The 19,343-nt window shown below is 36.4% G+C and overlaps 1 protein-coding gene and 1 pseudogene across 1 annotated transcript in view; both read right to left on the reverse strand.

The window, feature by feature from the left end:
* LOC110310764 (large ribosomal subunit protein uL18-like) overlaps positions 1-6,497 on the reverse strand; it is a 31,341-nt pseudogene extending 24,844 nt beyond the window's left edge.
* Cdh18 (cadherin 18) overlaps positions 1-19,343 on the reverse strand; it is a 917,427-nt gene that overhangs the window by 558,032 nt on the left and 340,052 nt on the right. The gene's annotated exons all lie outside the window — the stretch shown is intronic.

Below are 19,343 nucleotides of genomic sequence, written 5' to 3' on the forward strand. Positions count from 1 at the left end.
ATCTTAGAATAATATAAGGATGTTTGGAACCCTAAGGTCATTTTGTGACTTTAGGTTTTAGTATATCCCCCAAAAATGTCTTTTAATCCTGCTGTGTTTCTCAAGGCTTCTACTAGTGTTATTCAAATGTCCTCTGGGCATGTCTTTACCACCACATCAGCAAGTTGACTTGGTATGCTGATGCACACAATACCCTATGCAGCGGTCAGTCAACAAAATTGGCAGCATGCTGGAGGTGGAAGTTACACATGGCAATGAGACTCCGCATCCCTTCTGTAATCACGGATGTCAAGAAACTATCATATGCTTCAGCAGTAGTTAGTGGTCTGCTGGAGTTGGGGGTGGGGTGTTGCAATAGGATATGCACCCGTTCAAAAGTTAGTCTGTAAATGATTTTTTTTTTTTCAGTAGGACAGTAGTCTGTGAAAAGAACACAGAATTCCTGTAGATTTAGTATTTCAATATACTATGTAAAGTTTATCCTTGTGTTTCTCAAATGCTAATTTCTCTGCCCACATATCTTGTTTCAATCTGGAGATGGTTTTGTTATGTTTATTCTTAGAAGCTCCTGTGTTAAGTTTGTATAAACATTGTTCCTCATTCATTCCTGCTTTGCCAATAAGAGTCCAGGAGCCAATACAGAGCTTTACAAAAGGAATAGGTGGGATTCTCAATTATAAGAGGGGTGAAAAAAGAAGGATAAAGGGAGGGGAGTGTCATGAGTGTTATGTAGCAGAAGATGGCCTTGTCAGTCATCACTGGGAAGAGAGGCCCCTTGTAAACTTTATATGCCCCAGTACAGGGGAATGCCAGATCCAGGAAGCTGGAGTGGGGTGGGTAGGGGAGCAGGGTGGAGGGAGGGTATAGGGAACATTTGGGATAGCATTTGAAATGTATATAAAGAAAATATCTAATAAAAAATAAATAAATAGAATAAAAAAAGAGCAGAATCGAGAAAGGATAAAAACTTCAAGGAAAATGGGAATGTAGTCTGGGAGGAAGTCTCACTAGATTGGAGGTTTAGAATGGAGTAATATATGCACAGTATTCGACTGAACGCAATTTTAATAAATCTTAGTCTCCCTGTGTTGTTATTGTGGAATGAATTTGTTGAAATACAGTCCCCAAATTAATGTACTACATATATTAAAAAATAATTCATTTTACAAGTTCCAATAAATCACAAGTTCTCCAAGTGAGACATAAAATCTTACCTTGGATCTTTTGGTCATCTCTCTGGTATCTAAGGTTGTTACTCATAACATACAATATGCAACTAATAAAGTAATATTGATTAAGTGTAATTTAAAAAGTGAAAATCAGAAAACTTTTCTGTGTCGTTCTGTAAACATTCATTAACACTGACAAAAATACCCTATCTTCTTTTTTTTTTTTTTTAAGATTTATTTATTTATTATATGTAAGTACACTGTAGCTGTCTTCAGACACTCCAGAAGAGGGCGCCAGATCTCATGCGGATGGCTGTGAGCCACCATGTGGTTGCTGGGATTTGAACTCTGGACCTTCAGAAGAGCAGTCGGGTGCTCTTAACTACTGAGCCATCTCACCAGCCCAAAAATACCCTATCTTCTATCCCATTAGTACAATGGCTCACATAGTCCAATGGTCTACCCTTAAAAATAACAAGATAGGGCTGCTATGAACATAGTGGAGCATGTGTCCTTACTACCAGTTGGAACATCTGGGTATATGCCCAGGAGAGGTATTGCTGGATCTACCAGTGGTACTATGTCAAGTTTTCTGAGGAAGCTCCAGACTGATTTCCAGAGTGGTTGTACCAGCTTGCAATCCCACCAACAATGGAGGAGTGTTCCTCTTTCTCCACATCCTTGCCAGCATCTGCTGTCACCTGAATTTTTGATCCTTGCTATTCTGACTGGTGTGAGGTGGATTCTCAGGGTTGTTTTGATTTGCATTTCCCTGATGATTAAGGATGTTGAACATTTTTTCAAGTGCTTCTCAGCCCTTCGGTATTCCTCAGTTGAGAATTCTTTGTTTAGCTCTGTACTCCATTTTTAATGGGGTTATTTGAATTTCTGGAGTCCAGCTTCTTGAGTTCTTTGTATATATTGGATATTAGTCCCCTATCAAATTTAGGATTGGTAAAACTTCTTTCCCAATCTGTTGATGGCCTTTTTGTCTTATTGACCATATCTTTTGCAGTATAGAAGCTTTGCAATTTTATGAGATCCAAGCTGGAAAGAACCCAGGTTTCCCTCAACAGAAGAATGGATACAGAAAATGTGGTACATTTATACAATGGAGTACTACTTAGCTATTAAAAACAATGAATTTATGAAAATCTTGGGCAAATGGATGTATCTGGAGGATATCATCCTGAGTGAGGTAACCCAATCACAAAAAAAGTCACTTGATATGCACTCACTGATAAGTGGATATTAGCCCAGAAACCTAGAATACCCAAGATACAATTTGTAAAACACAAGAAAATCAAGAAGGAAGACCAACTCGTGGATACTTCATTCCTCCCTAGAATAAGGAATAAAATATCCATGGAAGGAATAGCAGAGACAAAGATTGGAGCTAAGACAAAAGGATGGACCATCCAGAGACTGCTCTACCCAGGGGTTCATCCCATAATCAGCCACCAAACACAGACACTATTGCATACACCAACAAGATTTTGCTGAAAGGACCCTGATATAGCTGTCTCCTGTGCGGCTTTGCCAGTGCTTGGCAAATACAGAAGTGGATGCTCACAGTCATCTATAGGATGGAACACAGGGCCACCAATGGAGGAGCTAGAGAAAGTACCCAAGGAGCTGAAGGGGTCTGCAACCCTATAGGTAGAATAACAATATGAACTAACCAGTACCCCTGGAGCTCATGTCTCTAGCTGCATATGTATCAGAAGATGGCCTAGTCGGCCACCATTGGGAAGAGAGGCCCCTTGGTCTAGCAAGCTTAATATGCCCCAATACAGGGGAACACCAGGGCCAAGAAATGGGAGTGAGTGGGTAGGAGAGTAGGGTGGGGGGAGGGTATAGGGGACTTTTGGGATAGCATTTGAAATGTAAATGAAGAAAATATCTAATAAAAATTAAAAAAAAAAAAACAAGATATCTATGAACTCACCAGTACTCTTCAGTTTAAACATGCCTACACCCTGTCATTAGACACTTAGTGAGTAGTCCTCTATCTCATACCATTCAGGGCTTGAGACCATGTAAGATCAGAAGGTTATGTAATGTAAGAAAAAGACTCTGAGCCATAATTATGCATGCTCCAAGCATATAATAAATTTTATTTCATTTTTTGTTGCTTCAGCATAATGGATTCATGTAATTATAATATTTTATTAAAACTTATATTAAACCATATATTTTGTCTACAAAGTATTAAAATAAAAATAAATGTAAATGTCTTTACTATAATGACAATGTCTTTAAAGAAGTATAACTAATACTATTGTAACATAGTCTATCTAAGATGAATAGCAATTTGATTCAATGCACTGGGATCAGAATAATAGGAAGTGATAGGGTCAAAATAATAACCACATTTTTGATGTGTTTGTTTGTCTCCTTACATGGAATTTAATTAGATGATGCAAAACATCAACTAGCAAATGTTGCCATGTGCTAAATTTTTGGGTGTAAATAAAAATTGATTATGACAGGCTGATTGATGAAGAAAATTAGATGTGCCTATAGTGTGAAAGGTTGATAATAATGCCAGCACCTCCCCAGAAATCCATCACAAAGAGGAGGGTGAAATCTCTATTTGCTGTGCTCAGTTTTAAGAAATTTCTATGTGTGAAAACGCATAAGAATAAGAGCTATTTAAAATGTATTATTACTTCCATTTTATTTTATTTTTATTATTATTATTTTTTTTTTTTTTTTTTTTGGTTTTTTCGAGACAGGGTTTCTCTGTATAGCCCTGGCTGTCCTGGAACTCACTCTGTAGACCAGGCTAGCCTCGAACTCAGAAATCTGCCTGCCTCTGCCTCCCAAGTGCTGGGATTAAAGGCGTGCGCCACCACGCCCGGCTTTTTTTTTTTTTTTTTACTTCCATTTTAAAGGTATGCGAAGCGAAATTGCATTAAATACATTTTGTTTATTCGTATGTATTTGTGTTTATGTGTTGATATATTCTTGCACATATATGTGCACTGGCAAGTGTACGGAGGTAAACATGTATGTGTATGCATGTAGAGCACAGAAGTCAACATCCCATACCTTCCATAACTATTTTAACCTTTATTTTTGAACAATGTGCTCAGCTGCCTACTAGATTCTAGCCAAGAAGATAAATAGCTTCCTCTTGTTGCCTTCCTAGCATAGAAATTAGAGAGACCAGTTACCATTCAGGGCTCTAAGCTTCAATGCTGAGATCTGAACTCGGGCAATCAGGCTGTGAATCCTGAATTGTTTTCATAAATTATAGGATCTGGGACCATCTATAAGCAACATAATCAATTAATGGAATTTTTCTTAACAGTGACTATCTGTAGATGTTACCCTTAATCCATTCCACTGGTTCCATACTATATGGAATGTGACATGGAATGGCAATTGATGTGTTACCTTTAGATTTTGTTATATAAAATGACAGATGTGTCCATCAGATTTGTATCTTTTCTCTCAGAAATTAACTCAGTCGGAACATCATCACACTCTCTATCGAGCATTTACTACCCTGCAATGAATATACCAAAGTTCTTTTTGCTGTCTTAATCATTTTAATAAGTCTAAAATCAAAAACCAACATTATTCATTTTTCATCTTTTATCTAAACAAAGCACACTGGGCATATGAGAAAGAAGCCACTTTCCTAAAGATATTCTATGATTTCCTCCAAACTTCCTGTAATACTTCCAAAGGCAGTTCTTTGCAAGAAATTTTATCACAACTTGATTTAATTTCTAAGTTATAAGTAAACATTTTCAAGAGTTCCCCAGTCGCCGAGTCTTCGGTAAGAATTAAATAAAAGCTTCTCTCAACGTTCTTCATATTTGTTTTGTATTTCAAAGGAAAAAAGGCATAGATTCATGACTTCAGCTGCATTTTAATTAAAAGTTGGTTTTGCTGAAAATAATGTGTGAGCCCACAGTGTTTGCTACTATTTGTGTTAGTAACAAGGGTAGATTCTAAGCGCTTCTGAAGGAAATAACAGAAGTTTGCAGCTCAAAGGGAAGGATGGGACTAAAAGAATAGAGCAGGTGCCAATACCAGCAGATGGAATTACTACCCATTAGCTGGCAATCAGTGTCCTAGAAGAAAAGCATTTAAAAACATGAAATGCCACAGCTTTCCTCCTGCTCCACAAGGCTAATAGTGTACTCCTGCACTTACATACACATCTCGGGAGGTCTGCCGCCCTGCAAGACAAATTGTGATGATCTTAAGGAAACACTGCAGGGTTTTATTTGAAGAGGAAGCCGAATTTCTGCATTATCTTGCTAGTAAGCTAAAGCCGAATGTTCTAGGAGGTGAGGTAGGTTTAAATGCCAATGATAAGAGAATAAAACTGAAGATGCAAATGGGCTTGGCTCAAATCGCATTATCAAACTATAAAGTATTTTTTAATAAAGCCTAAATCTAAATCAAGCAAGCATCATAATCAAGGCTGAGGTGCTGCTGCTTGCTGATATAGCTCAGTTACAAAACTCTTTACCCTCCTCCTCCCACCCCCTTCAGGAAGCATGTGGAGAAATACGCATTATTAGAGAAAAGTACAGATGCAGTGGGAAAAATAAGGCTTTGTACTTCCCTGATTGTTGCTGTAAGAATCTCAAAGTACTTCTGCTCTGCACTCTCTGGTTTTATAGCTTCGGGGAACACAGTCCATAAATACACAGCATTGCCACCATCGGACACAACCCCGACACTCTGGTGCTTACACTGAGCCGTGAGATCCATGCCTTTGTATGGTAAAGGAATCTTTTGCTCCACGCTGTCCGTTTGTTGCCGTGTAGCACGCTTGTCAAACTTTGGCGGACAATATGTGAATGCTGTTCTTTTAATGATAGCTATTTCTTACTCATGGACAATGAAACATCAACAGAATAGCATGAAATCTTTTAGAAAAGCCCAAATATTTACAAGAGTTTTGAGTATTATAATAATAAGAGATTTTCATATATTTCTTTCCTGATCTATGGGTGATTAATATTGCATGTGTATTTTGTAAATAACAAATATTATAAATGCTTCAATTTACCTTATGTTTTGTTTATGAATGGCTATAAAGGTTTTGTGTTAGCTCTGTTTCCACTGGCCTTGAGTACCCAAATGACAGAAACAAACCATAGAGGGGGGAATGAACCCTGCCTACAAATATTAGCAATTTTAAATTTAGGTAGGTTATATCTTATGACAATGTCTTATATAATTAGAAGTTGCTTGCTCACTATAATACATCTGAAACATCTATTTCAGTAAGGCACTTAATTGTGAAAACCATTACATGTTATTATATCTCACCACAATATTTTCCCCCATATTCGCCATGATCCCTGAGTCTTAAACATCATTTCACTTCTGTAAAATTTGAATAAATGTTCATGTACTTAAATATATGAACAGTATTTTATAGACTATAAAGTTAATTCCATGTTTTTAAAAATACTTTGACATTTGTGAAATTCTAATAAATGTTTATGTATTTAAATATGCAAACTGCACTCATGGAATATAAAGTCAACTCTATGTACTTACATAATGTTAATTGTTTTATTTTACAGCATATATAGACATGCCAGTCTATTGTACTATAATACTTAAACATAGACTACATTGGTGATGGTAAAATTGAAGAAAAATAGTTTTTAATCCTATGTTTGTCTAGATAATATGCCTCGAAGGCACATGGTACAGATGTGATTTAGCCATTGATAGTCTTGTTGATGATTTCAGTCTAAGACCTCTGTTCCCTCACATAAACTTTAGTTGTACTTTTTAGAGGGAAGGCTCTCCCATACTCCTCTGGCTTCTGAACCCCTAAAAACCCAGGGTGCATGCAGGTGAGAATGCCATTTTCAAGAAGATGGTGACTACAAATACAATATCACCTTTAATCATACTTTCGTGGTAACTATTAGGTAAGCCAGGAATGGGTTTATAACCACACTCTTTTTTAATGGACTTTTTTTTGTGTGTGAAGCATAAAGCATGGAGATTGGGACACTGAAGACAGCAAACACTGGTCTTGTTTGTTTTTGTTTGTTTGTTTGTTTTTGTTTCAGCCAAGAAACCACTAGAGACAACCTAATGTGACATGAAGCAAGAACAGAGAGAGAGAGAGAGAGAGAGAGAGAGAGAGAGAGAGAGAGAGAGAGAGAGAGAGAGGTGAATTGTGGGGAAGTATCCACTCATAATAAGGACTTTTTATTCTTGGGGAAGGCACATTGTGATGTTTGTAATTTTGTTACAGTTCCCAGAGGAACTATAAGATGGTATTTTACAGTGGCACAGAAATGTAGATCAATATCTTTGAGGGGCTTATTAGTGTTCTAAAGAAAGTAATTGTGCTACCAACAAGCACAGTGTGCGTTTCCACCTGAGAAAAGTAGATTTAACTACACAGAGGCTGTGTCTCCACTCCATCAAGTGCAAGCTGTGAAGTCACCTTGAGTATCAGTCTCCTCCTTGCTGAGAAACAGGATGCTGAGAGGATTAGGAAGGATCCTGTGCAGGAAGGGGTTGAAAACTACAGGTTTTTAAAATGTCAAGATAGATTAATATTCTCTTTACTAAAGTCGGTTTTACTCCATCCCAAATCTACAAGAAGTTTGTAGAAAGCATGTACTTTTGTGGAAAGGGAGAACAAATCCAATTGTGTGTTTCAGTGAAAGTATATTGGAATGCTTGTTTTGGAAGAATTGGAGACACTTTTACACAATTTAGTTGGTTTTGTTTTGGTTTGGTATGGTTTGGTTTTGTGTTTTTTGTCTTTGTTAGTTTAAATGTAACCCAAGGACAGTTCCAGCTGGGACAGCGCTCAGTGCCTATGTGTTGAATTTGTAAAAGTACATAAAATAAAATAAAAGCAATAATAACAATAAAACAAAACAAGATGTCTTTGAGACAGCATTCTTTCTAGCAATATCTGGTACAGGACCTAGGGAGGAAATTGGATTAGTTTTGTATGAAACACGAGCGAAAAGATTTTCTGTGTAGTGGTCCCTGGGTAAATCTCATGCCCAGTGTTCATAGTTGTAAGCTGCGGATATTTCCAACATAAAACTTCTATTAGAGACTGAATTATCTATCAGACAAAACCAATGTTGTATTCTTTACTGTTGTTTCTCTAACCATGCTCCCCTTGAAAAACATGTCTGAAGTTCAGAATTATGGATAATAGCATTAAAATTTATATAGTATTAATAAATAAATAACCTCCCCATCACAAAAAAGTATACAAACAAAAGTTTGTATGATGATAAGAAAACAAAACAGAACAGTTGTTAATTGGCCTAAAGTGGAACTCTGGAATACTCTAAACAGAAATATGGATAAACTGCTGGCTTACCTATATGTGCTCTCTCTCTCTCTCTCTCTCTCTCTCTCTCTCTCTCTCTCTCTCTCTCTCTCTCTCTCTCTCTCTCTGTGATGTTACTCTGAACTATATATGGAAAGAAAATTTCTGTGTGATTTGCAGTTCTTTCATTATGATTTCCATGATAATTGAGTTTCCTACACTGCAATATTATCATCTTATATGTGTTCTAGAAGCTTGAGCTTGGTTTCCATTACTTTGTTTCCAGATATATGCCATTTAAATGTTCATATTTCATTTGGGAGAATAAACTACTTCTCAGACTTTTAGCATTGAACCTTCTTAAGGAAAATCACAGTCTATGGTGTCTCTGTCTCATTCCGTATTTAGAGGATTTTAATTCAAAATGTTCATATTAACATTTTAAACAAGGGAGGCTGCTTCATAAATTCACATAACATAGCAGAATATTGACACTCATCTATTGAAATTTCATTTCATTTATATTACGGTGGAAATCTGTACAAATTTATTCACATTCCTCTTCATAAGATATGCCTCTCATTGGCCATTTTCTCTGCACCTAGGAACACTTAGCACTCATCCTTCACACTATAGTCACACCATAGTCACACTATAGGCACACCATAGTCATACCATAGTCACACCATAGTCACACTATAGTAGTTACACTATAGTCACACTATAGTTTCACTATTGTCACACCAGTCTTCTGGATCTACACTATTTTCTTTCCAATGTGATTTGAAAGGTCACAAAAAATCCTTCAAGGTCTTATTGGACACATTCTAGAAACAGAAATGAATCCCAAGCAATAATAAAAAGTCATAACATCCTCGGACTAGTCAAAATATTTTTGAAAATGAAGATAACATTAAAGCCCTCCCTCACGTTTTAAAGACAACTTGTTTCAGTAACAAATTAGCATGTTATTGACATAATGTCAAAAGTTCATCAAATCAGTGAAAGACATCTTAGTCTTATATTCCATAGGTCACTTTATTTTTGACAATTTCAAAACTCAATGGGAAAAATGTAAAACATTCATTAACAAAGGGTTTCAAGTGAGGCTAAACACCTGTGAATATGGATATTCATTAATTGATCTATAAGAATTCCATTTCTCTGGAAAATATTATGAATGTAGACTTCCTATTGATCTTACAACTACACACACATACACATGTTCACACACACACACACACACACACACACACACACACACATATATATATATATATCTTTTATGCATACATGCACACATTTTATGCATATGTATGTATGGAATTGTAGATATCTCCTCTAGTTATAATAATAGTATATTAAACAGTATATACATCATGAGATTTAGTGCAGGGAATGAAGCAGCATGTGCCATATTGAACACTAAAGAGTGCCTTCAACACAAGAGCAGTAACAACACAATAGAGATGTCAAAAGCACGTTAACTGCTGCTAAGCAGCTAATGAGTAGACTATGTTAGCAAAATGCTGTGCTGTGCAAAAGGATATTAACATCCTAGGTCTGATAAACAATGAGTCAGGGTTTTTAATAGAATTCCCAACAATTAAAAACTTAATAATTATTCTGGAGTTTTTGGTAAATACTTTTAGAGTATGTGAGACTGTGGGTTATAAACAATGAGAACCAGTACTGACTACAGCCAACAGTTGTATGAGGTATCTAAAAACACCATAGAAACAGACATACAGGTAGCTGTCAAAACCCAGAAGAAAGGCTAGCACAGGTGCTCAGTGCATATAAAATCAGATTGGCTGTACATGTGTAATGAATGCTCTATTATGCACTTGAAGTTTTCAGGAAGCACTTGTCACATTGTGTGTATGTGTTGTGTGCTTTAGTATAAAAAGTAAACAGCATCCATCATAGGACAATTTTAAACTAGTCTGTGCACCACCTGGGTAAAAAAGTCACTTGGCACAGCTAAAGAGAAGTGATTTATGGCTGTTTAGTCTTCCCCTGGGAAGAAGTATTGCTCTTCCTGCCTCTGTTGATCACTGTCCCCTTCAGCCAACTGTAGATCATATCAGTTTAGATTTTGTCTTCAGAGTAAACTCCTACAAGGAAAGTACAACAGCATTTCATCTACTGTAGCAAAGGTTCTTTTAGAGACAAGGCTTTCCTCACTCTCTGGTCTAAAACATAACATTAATCTTGGTTTCAGAAGTCTTCATTCTTAATGACAAAGGCACTCTCACTCATCTTACAGATACATTCTTAAAGCACAAATAAAAAGGATATGGAGAAATATCTTTGAAATTTTATACAAAGACATGATACAATTGCTTTTAAGTAAAGATAGTTAAAATACTTCTAACCTACAAAGGAATTCCATTAAGGAGAGAATAACCATAGAAGCCTAAAACTAATTTGTCTGTGATATGTAAAATACTACAGTGTTAATCAGCCAAAGGCAGCGTTCAAGGACCAGGTTTGTTTGTACAGTGCTTGGGTCTTCTCACTGGTGCCCATGGTATGAGTCAGTAGACACATCACCACGTATTGGTAAATCAGTTCTCTTAAAATACATAAAGGAACAGTTCATAAAGAACAGTACTACCCATGCTTCCATATGCAACACAAACCCAAAATCTTTGTCTTCTAGGAATAACTTAGTTTCAGCTTATCATTTTACTATATTTTAAGAACAATATACCAGTCAGAAAAGAATGATTTAATCAGAAAATGTATTATTAAGCATATTAGTAATTGATCTTCTTATATTAATGGATTCACTTCAAGAAAAAATAAGGCATATTACATCTCAGAAAAATAGATTTTGGGGTACTTGAGAGATTTACTTAATGCATTAGAACTTTGTTCCCAGATTACTGTGTTAAATGAAATTATAATGAACAATTTGGGGTATATCTTCCCAAGTCGTTAAGTATTCATTTAGACTTGATCTTCTCTAGTCTGGAAAAGGACCAGTAATCATATTTAACAACACCTACGCAAGGTTCATCTGACCATAAGCAGACTCTTGAGAAAAGCCTAAACAGTAATATTTCAATTCCAATGTCTGAAAAAATATCTATAGAGTGTAAGGTTATGTAACATGGACAATTTTAAAGTCTTTTTTCATTACATTGTGTATAGATCAGAAGACTTTGAGTGCCTAGGCTTGGGCAAAAGATGAGAGACAGGAAGGAAAGAAGGAAAGGAACAGGGAGAAAAGGGACAGAGGGAGATTGACTATCTGACTATGAATTTCAGAAAAAAAAATGAATTCCAAATGTCTCACTGACTCTAACAGCACAGCACAGCACAGTGTTATCTATATTCTAGTAAGATGGTAAAATTTATCCAAATTCAATTTTCTTTATAACTATTATTATAGTTCCCCTTGCATTTTCATATTTCCATGCTTCTACATGGTTTTATTTCACAATATATTTAACTTGGTATGAAATTATGAAAAAGCCCAGGCAGTATCCATGGGCACTGCTTTTTTCTTTTGCCTGAATTTTTTATCGTTTTGCTGCAACCAAAAGTTCTAAGGTTAACAAAATCTATGAGTTTCATATTTCCTTCATATTTAAAATATCCTTTTAAACATATATAACCTCTGGTTGATGAGAGCATTCAAAACCGTCTATCTGAGATCTGTTGAATTAGGCCATCAAACATTCTCTCCTGTGCTCAACTTTCCATGTGGGATCCTCTGTTCATGACCTCTGGATAGGACAATGCACCTGCTCTAACCTCATCTCTGTTCTGCCTTCTCCTACACTCCTCACTCCATAAAGACTGTTCTGCTCTCTCCTTGTCTCCTGATGTCACTAGAATACTGGCACTTTATTCTTCCATACAGCCAGACCCCAACATTGCCACAAGGGGTTCAAATGAGCTATTATTGGAAATGAAATATGATCTAGGGTTAAAATGTTATGTTCACTTCCTTAATTATGTGTTCCTTGAACGAACTTTCCTTTTCTAGATGTGTGGATTTTTTTGTTTTTTTTTGTTTTTTTGTTTTTTGTTTTTTTCTTGTCTCCCTTTCTATCTGGAGAATGTTATGCTCCTGTTAGCTATGGTGGTAAATTCGGTTCTGAAAAATAATTCCTTTAATTCGTTTATTATTATTCTGTCAGAGGACATTTCAATGAGATAAAAATTATGTTATCATCATTTTTTGAATATTTGTGTACTTTACTCCTTTCTGATAAGAAGCCTGTTCTAATTATCAGTTTTACTTGCCCTATAAAATGGTTCTGTCAGTCTATCCATTCTTCCTAAGAGGTGTGTGTGTGTGTGTGTGTGTTTATTGCCACTGGATATGACATACCATATGTGTTTACTTAAGAAAAATATTCCAAAAAAAAAAAAAAAATAATGCCGGGCGTGGTGGCGCACGCCTTTAATCCCAGCACTTGGGAGGCAGAGGCAGGCGGATTTCTGAGTTCGAGGCCAGCCTGGTCTACAAAGTGAGTGCCAGGACAGCCAGGGCTACACAGAGAAACCCTGTCTCGAAAAACCAAAAAAAAAAAAAAAAAAAAAAAAAAGAAAAATATTATTTTTTCTATTCCCTGCAGTATTCTAATTGCATATTATTTTATGTTTTCACTACTCTTCTATAAGTTCCCATTATTGTTTTTTGTTTGTTTATTTGTTTTTGTTTTTGTTTTGTTTTGTTTTGTTTTGTTTGTCGAAACAGGGTTTCTCTGTGTAGCCCTGGCTGTCCTGAAATTCACTCTGTAGACCAGGCTGGCCTCGAATTCAGAAATTTGCTGCCTCTGCCTCCTAAGTGCTGGGATTAAAGGCGTGCACCACCACAGCCGGGCTCCCATTATTGTTTTTATCTCTACACTTCATTCTGGCATGTTTCAAGATCTGTGACAACTTTTTTTTTTTTTTTTTTTTTTTTGGCTCCGTCTTCATTTCAGGAGGTCTCTAGTGCTGTCAGTGTGCTTGTTCTTAGCATTTGCTGTAATTCTGCTTCTCTGACACTGAAGATGGTTTCAACCCCATTCCCGATATTACCACTGCTTTTCACTGGTTTCTCTAAAGGTTAATTATATTTTTTGCATGCCAATCTGATTTTACATCTATTCATTTCACACTTGATGACAGCATCTCTCCCTATTTTTACTACATTGTTCAAGATAGCTTTAATTGTAGAAACACAAATTTTCAACTTTTTCTAAAAACTATTGTGCCCCCTTTATTTGAGTTTTCTAAACTTTTCCTCCTTAGAAAATTTGTGTCTTGCTTTTTTTTTTTAATACACAATCTGTGGGTGCTGTCCTAGAGCTATTCAAATGTATGCCTTTATTATTATAGAGTCTCAGTGCATTAGTAAAGCTATGCCTTAGGGCTATGTCTCGCACAAGTGGACTAATATTCTCTCTCCCAGATCTTCCGTTTCTTCCTCTGCTGGCTGACATCTTTGGTCTTTTTCCTTAGAACTCAGTTAACTAGGTTTGCATTCCCCTATGTGAAGGAAATATGTTTGAAAAATAATTATAATAATTTAATCACACACACACACATGACCCTTATAAGTATATTATCCTGGTTAGCTAGTAGGTGTGTATAGGAGAAAAAAAGGCTTGGTGTATAATTTAGAAGGATAATAACTCCTTTCCCTGGGCCTCCCATGAGAGATTTATCCTCTATCTGAACTAAGAAAACATGAAGTTCCTTAGGATAACGCTGTGGAATAATGTGGCTCTTTTATCTCTAGCTTTCAAGTATTATCGTGCTTATGCTTTGCTATATATGGACAGCAGAAATCCAAGATACTATAATAACACTGACGTAGTTGAGCCAGTATGAGGCTGCATCAGACCCACTTCCTCAAAAGCAGGCTTCAGCTGTGCATCTCTGAGCAGAAATGGCGTTCTCTGACCTCAATTCCCTGATGGATCTGTCAAGATTTTTTTTTCCACTGTGCTCAGCTCTTTCTTTTTGTGTATTTATGAAGTTGTGGCTTGCAACTTCTTTGTGTGTCAGAGCTGAAACTGAAAATAACCCCATGGGGAATGCATTAAGTTAACTATATTACCCTCTGCTCTTACTTTACTCATCTCTCGTAGTTACAAAATACCTTTCTATCAAACTTTCAGAAAACTGGAGATCTTATAGAACACAGGCTGCTTTTCCTTTGAGCCGTGACAACCTTCTGCCACTCACTGAATTTCCGTGTACTTGGATGCCACAGTTCAGTGTCACCAGACTTTTTTTTTTTTTTTTTTTTGACATGTGTTCTCCAGCAACCAGACTCCCACTCAGCTTCCATTTGCAGCTGCACCATGTAATTTACTCTGAATCTCCAGGAAGAAATCTTGAATTGCCCGGATGCTAATCTCACTCTGCATAGTTTTCAGCACTTGTGAGTAACATTATACCTATTTTTATGCACATGTCTCTTAAATAGAACTTGCTCCCTGAAAACAGAAAATTAGATCTGTGCATCCAACAGACATTTTAATAATTGGCAGTGAAGGCTGATTAAATTGACTTGGCAGCACTACTAGGAATGATATAGAATAATACCACAGAGATCAGTAAAGGGAACACTAAAGTTGGATCTTATTTGTGAGCGTACAGATGATGTTTACATATGCCTTATGAAGAAGAGTCAATTGTTATTGCCGAAAAAATTAAAATCAAACAAATAGAAACCCAGTGGAGCCCCTGAAAATTGAAGGCTGAGAGGACATTGGACACCAGGTTTCAATCACATCTGCCTCCAAAGCAGCATTACATGCAACTTAAATGTACTGTTTATTCAGTGAATAATTGAATCCCACCAAGCCTGAGCTCATCTAACACTGATGCTTACATGATGCCAGTTACTCCCATGACACTGGGGTGTGCCAGTCCTACAGCTTATTTTGTGAGGATGTCTTTTTTCTTACATTTTCCTCCCTTGTGTTCTGAGGATTTTGTACAAATTCTTTGAGATGCCTAATGCCTTCCTTATTCTAGCATTTACTCTCCTGCCTGCATCAATATTTGACTACTAGCATAGGCCTCCTCTCCATGTGTGACTTTACCTTTGTATGTATACCTTTGTATTTATAAAGTCTATAGAACCCCAAAGCACATAGAAGCTTGATTCTGCATGAAGGTATTTATCAAGCTCTTCTAAGTTATCTATATCTATATCTAACTATCTCTATCTAATTCTATTTCTATATCAGTGTATGGGTGTGTATGTATTAAATAAAGTTTACAGGTTTCAATTATCAATAACATTAAATGACTGTTGTGTCATTATTAATATTAAATTTACCTAAGGATGTCATAGAACATCCTTTCAATAATGGCTTTTGTTTTATTTTTCTGGCTGTAAGGAATTGCCTTGCTATGTTCCACAACTGGGATTATGTGATCTTAAGGTTATATCTTAATTTCTTCCTCACTGTTGTGTATAGTCCCAGTCATACATAGTAACCCTTGGTTATTGATTGATTTTTATTATATTATATGTTATTTTTGTTAATGTACTTAACAGAAAGGAGAAATAATCTATTCTTTATCCATACCTAAATAAGGAAAAGGAAATTTTCAAGTGAGAAACTCTTTTCATAAAATAATACACTAATGCAATGTTCAATAAAATAAAAGATCTTGTGATTCTTCAACCTACCTTCCCATCTGACTTTATTAAAAAGGACATAATGCTTCTGGCTATTATAAATAGGGCTGCTATGGACATAGTGGAGCTTGTGTCCTTCTTACCGGTTGGAACATCTTCTGGGTATATGCCCAGTAGAGGTATTGCTGGATCCTCTGGTAGTATTATGTCCAATTTTCTGAGGAACCGCCAAACTGATTTCCAGCCAGAAGCTGGAAAGAACCCAGATGCCCCTCAACAGAGGAATGGATACAGAAAAATGTGGTACACTTACACAATGGAGTACTACTCAGCTATTAAAAGGAATGAATTTATGAAATTCCTAGGCAAATGGATGGACCTGGAGGGCATCATCCTGAGTGAGGTAACACAATCACAAAGAAACTCACACAATATGTACTCACTGATAAGTGGATATTAGCCCAAAAACTTAGGATACCCAAGATATAAGATACAATTTGTTAAACTCATGAAACTCAAGAAGAACGAAGACCAAAGTGTGGACACTGTGCCCCTTCTTAGAATTGGGAACAAAACACCCATGGAAAGAGTTACAGAGATAAAGTTTGGAGCTGTGACGAAAGGATGGACCATCTAAAGACTGCCATATCCAGGGATCCATCCCATAATCAGCTTCCAAACGCTGACACCATTGCATACACTAGCAAGATTTTGCTGAAAGGACCCAGATATAGCTGTCTCTTGTGAGACAATGCCGGGGCCTAGAAAACACAGAAATGGATGCTCACAGTCAGCTATTGGATGGATCGCAGGGCCCCCAATGGAGGAGCTAGAGAAAGTACCCAAGGAGCTAAAGGGATCTGCAACCCTATAGGTGGAACAACATTATGAACTAACCAGTACCCCAGAGCTCTTGACTCTAGCTGCATATGTATCAAAAGATGGCCTAGTCGGCCATCACTGGAAAGAGAGGCCCATTGGACTTTATATGTCTCAGTACAGGGGAACGCCAGGGCCAAAAAGTGGAAGTGGGTGGGTAGGGGAGTGGGGGGGGGTGTATTGGGGACTTTTTGGATAGCATTGGAAATGTAAATGAGGAAAATACCTAATAAAAAAATTAATTATAAAAAAAAGGACATAATGCATCATTCTTAACTATGTCTATTTTATACTCAGTTCTGACTTTTATGATTTCGGCTAATTTAAGACAGCAAATACAATTTTGTTTGAGGCTTAATTTAATAATCCTTGTGCCAAGAATCCCTGTATTGACCCTGTATTATACCTACAGTCATAACTCTGTTTACAAGGCATCCATAGTGCTTTGCATTGAGTTTTTCTTTTCTAATGTTTTTCTTCTCCAAAGCAGAGTGCAATATTGTATATAACAGCCCTGTCTCTGTTTTGAGTTGGTTCCCTATTCTGTAGCATTTCCAATGTTCTGCCCTCTTCATACCCAACAAGTGGGGCTATGTTCCTCTTTTCATGTTGGATCTCAGTATACGTCATCCTGGAGTCTTATTGCTGAGTAAGATCACAATTGGATGGTTCAACTCAGCTCTTCTGGCTGTCATTCACTCTATCTGGCTGCTCTTAGCTTCTCATTGAATTGCTCTGACTGACCTGAAACTAACTCTGGCAATTTGTTCTAATCTGCTGGTCCCTTCTTATTCTCTAACTTCAGTTATCTCTGCTGACTTGCAGTGAGCTATGTGAACTCATGAATGAACTAAACTACACTGCACTGCACTCACTGTCTGACTCCCAAATTACTCTTTGGCTGACCTGCTCTTAAATATCTTCTGCTTCCTGTCTGTTCTCATCATAGTTGGGCATATCTTTCTCTTGATTCATCATTTTACATACCCGTCTATTAGATGTCACTTTCAAACATGGCTCATTCCTTTTACAAACTTATTTTACATAAATGTGTATACTAAGGACATGTCTGTGCTACAGCCAGTAGGATTAATGATGTGTGGCATGTCTGAATTTCATCTGGATCACACAGACCTAGATCTTTGGATGTGACCAATCCCTTGCTAGATCAGCCATATTGCTAGATTAAAATTCTTCTACAAGACTTAGCCAGTTGATGGTCTCAAATCTTTCTTCCTAGAACTGAGTCTTTAGTGCTCTAGATGTGCAAACCTGACAGGTTATCCAACATCTCTATTTAGGTTTGTAAGAGACACCTGAAACTTGATGTGATGAAAGAAAAATGTGATTAAATGAGAAATCCCACACTGGGTCTCCAAAGTCTTGATGATCATGTCATTCATCCCGTTTTGATCTCCTCTTTCACCCTCAGAGTTTTCCAAATGGATATGTAGCTGTATAGCAAGCTGTGATTTAGCCATTGTTCTCAATGCCAAACCCCTTTTTCTTGAGAAAAATGTCATTAGCATTTTCGCCAGTAAGGATCCTTATGTGATGTCATCCACAGGGAAATAGCTCCATTTTTAAAATCCAGTCACTTGCCACATGCCCATTGGGAAATCATAATATTTTTCTTGTATTATTTTCTTGTTATGTTTCTATATTTCAATGTACACCACTTAAAGTAAAGCTTCCTGAAGACTAGTTTTACAATATATTTTTCCTTCATCTCCAGTCTTTTATCAATGTTTAGTATATAAAAGCTACTAGAGAATTTTGAATACAGTAAATATATGTTTATATGAATAGATGTATGTTTATAGTAGTAAAATACGTATAGCATAGCAAAGAATAAAAAATAAACTGGGTCTTCTTCCGAAAAGTTGGATGTAAATTCGGTTATAACCTCAGAGTGTTCTTTCATTGATAACTTATTTTAGATGAGTACTATTAGTATTCTTTAGAAAATAATATAATCAATTTTTTATGATTTTTATGTGGACACACTTCTACATCTTAGTGTTGGAAATGTTATTACCTAGCTAATAAAAGTTAAAATTATCGTTCTAATAATACTTCATTTCTAAAAGAATGAATTTTTTTGTGTGTGAGATATATTTCTGACAAAGTACTTGCAATGGAGTCTATGATAAGTGCTTAAAGTTTGTTTAGCTAAAGAAAAACCTGACTTTGGAAACCGTGCCAAAGGGCTAATTCTACTCATTCATTTTCAAATTTAAGAGATCTGATTACAATATGTTTTCAAAATTCATCATTTGAGTTTAATTTCCATATGTTGCATATTTAATACTTAGAGATTTTGTATTACAGCCCTTCTTTATTTTCTGCTTTGAATTTTTATTGTATGCATGCAAATGACTAGAAGCATCCC

The sequence above is a fragment of the Mus caroli genome, unplaced genomic scaffold (assembly GCF_978045245.1).
Source record: "Mus caroli unplaced genomic scaffold, Mus_caroli_1 scaffold_16, whole genome shotgun sequence".
Lineage (NCBI taxonomy): Eukaryota > Metazoa > Chordata > Mammalia > Rodentia > Muridae > Mus > Mus caroli.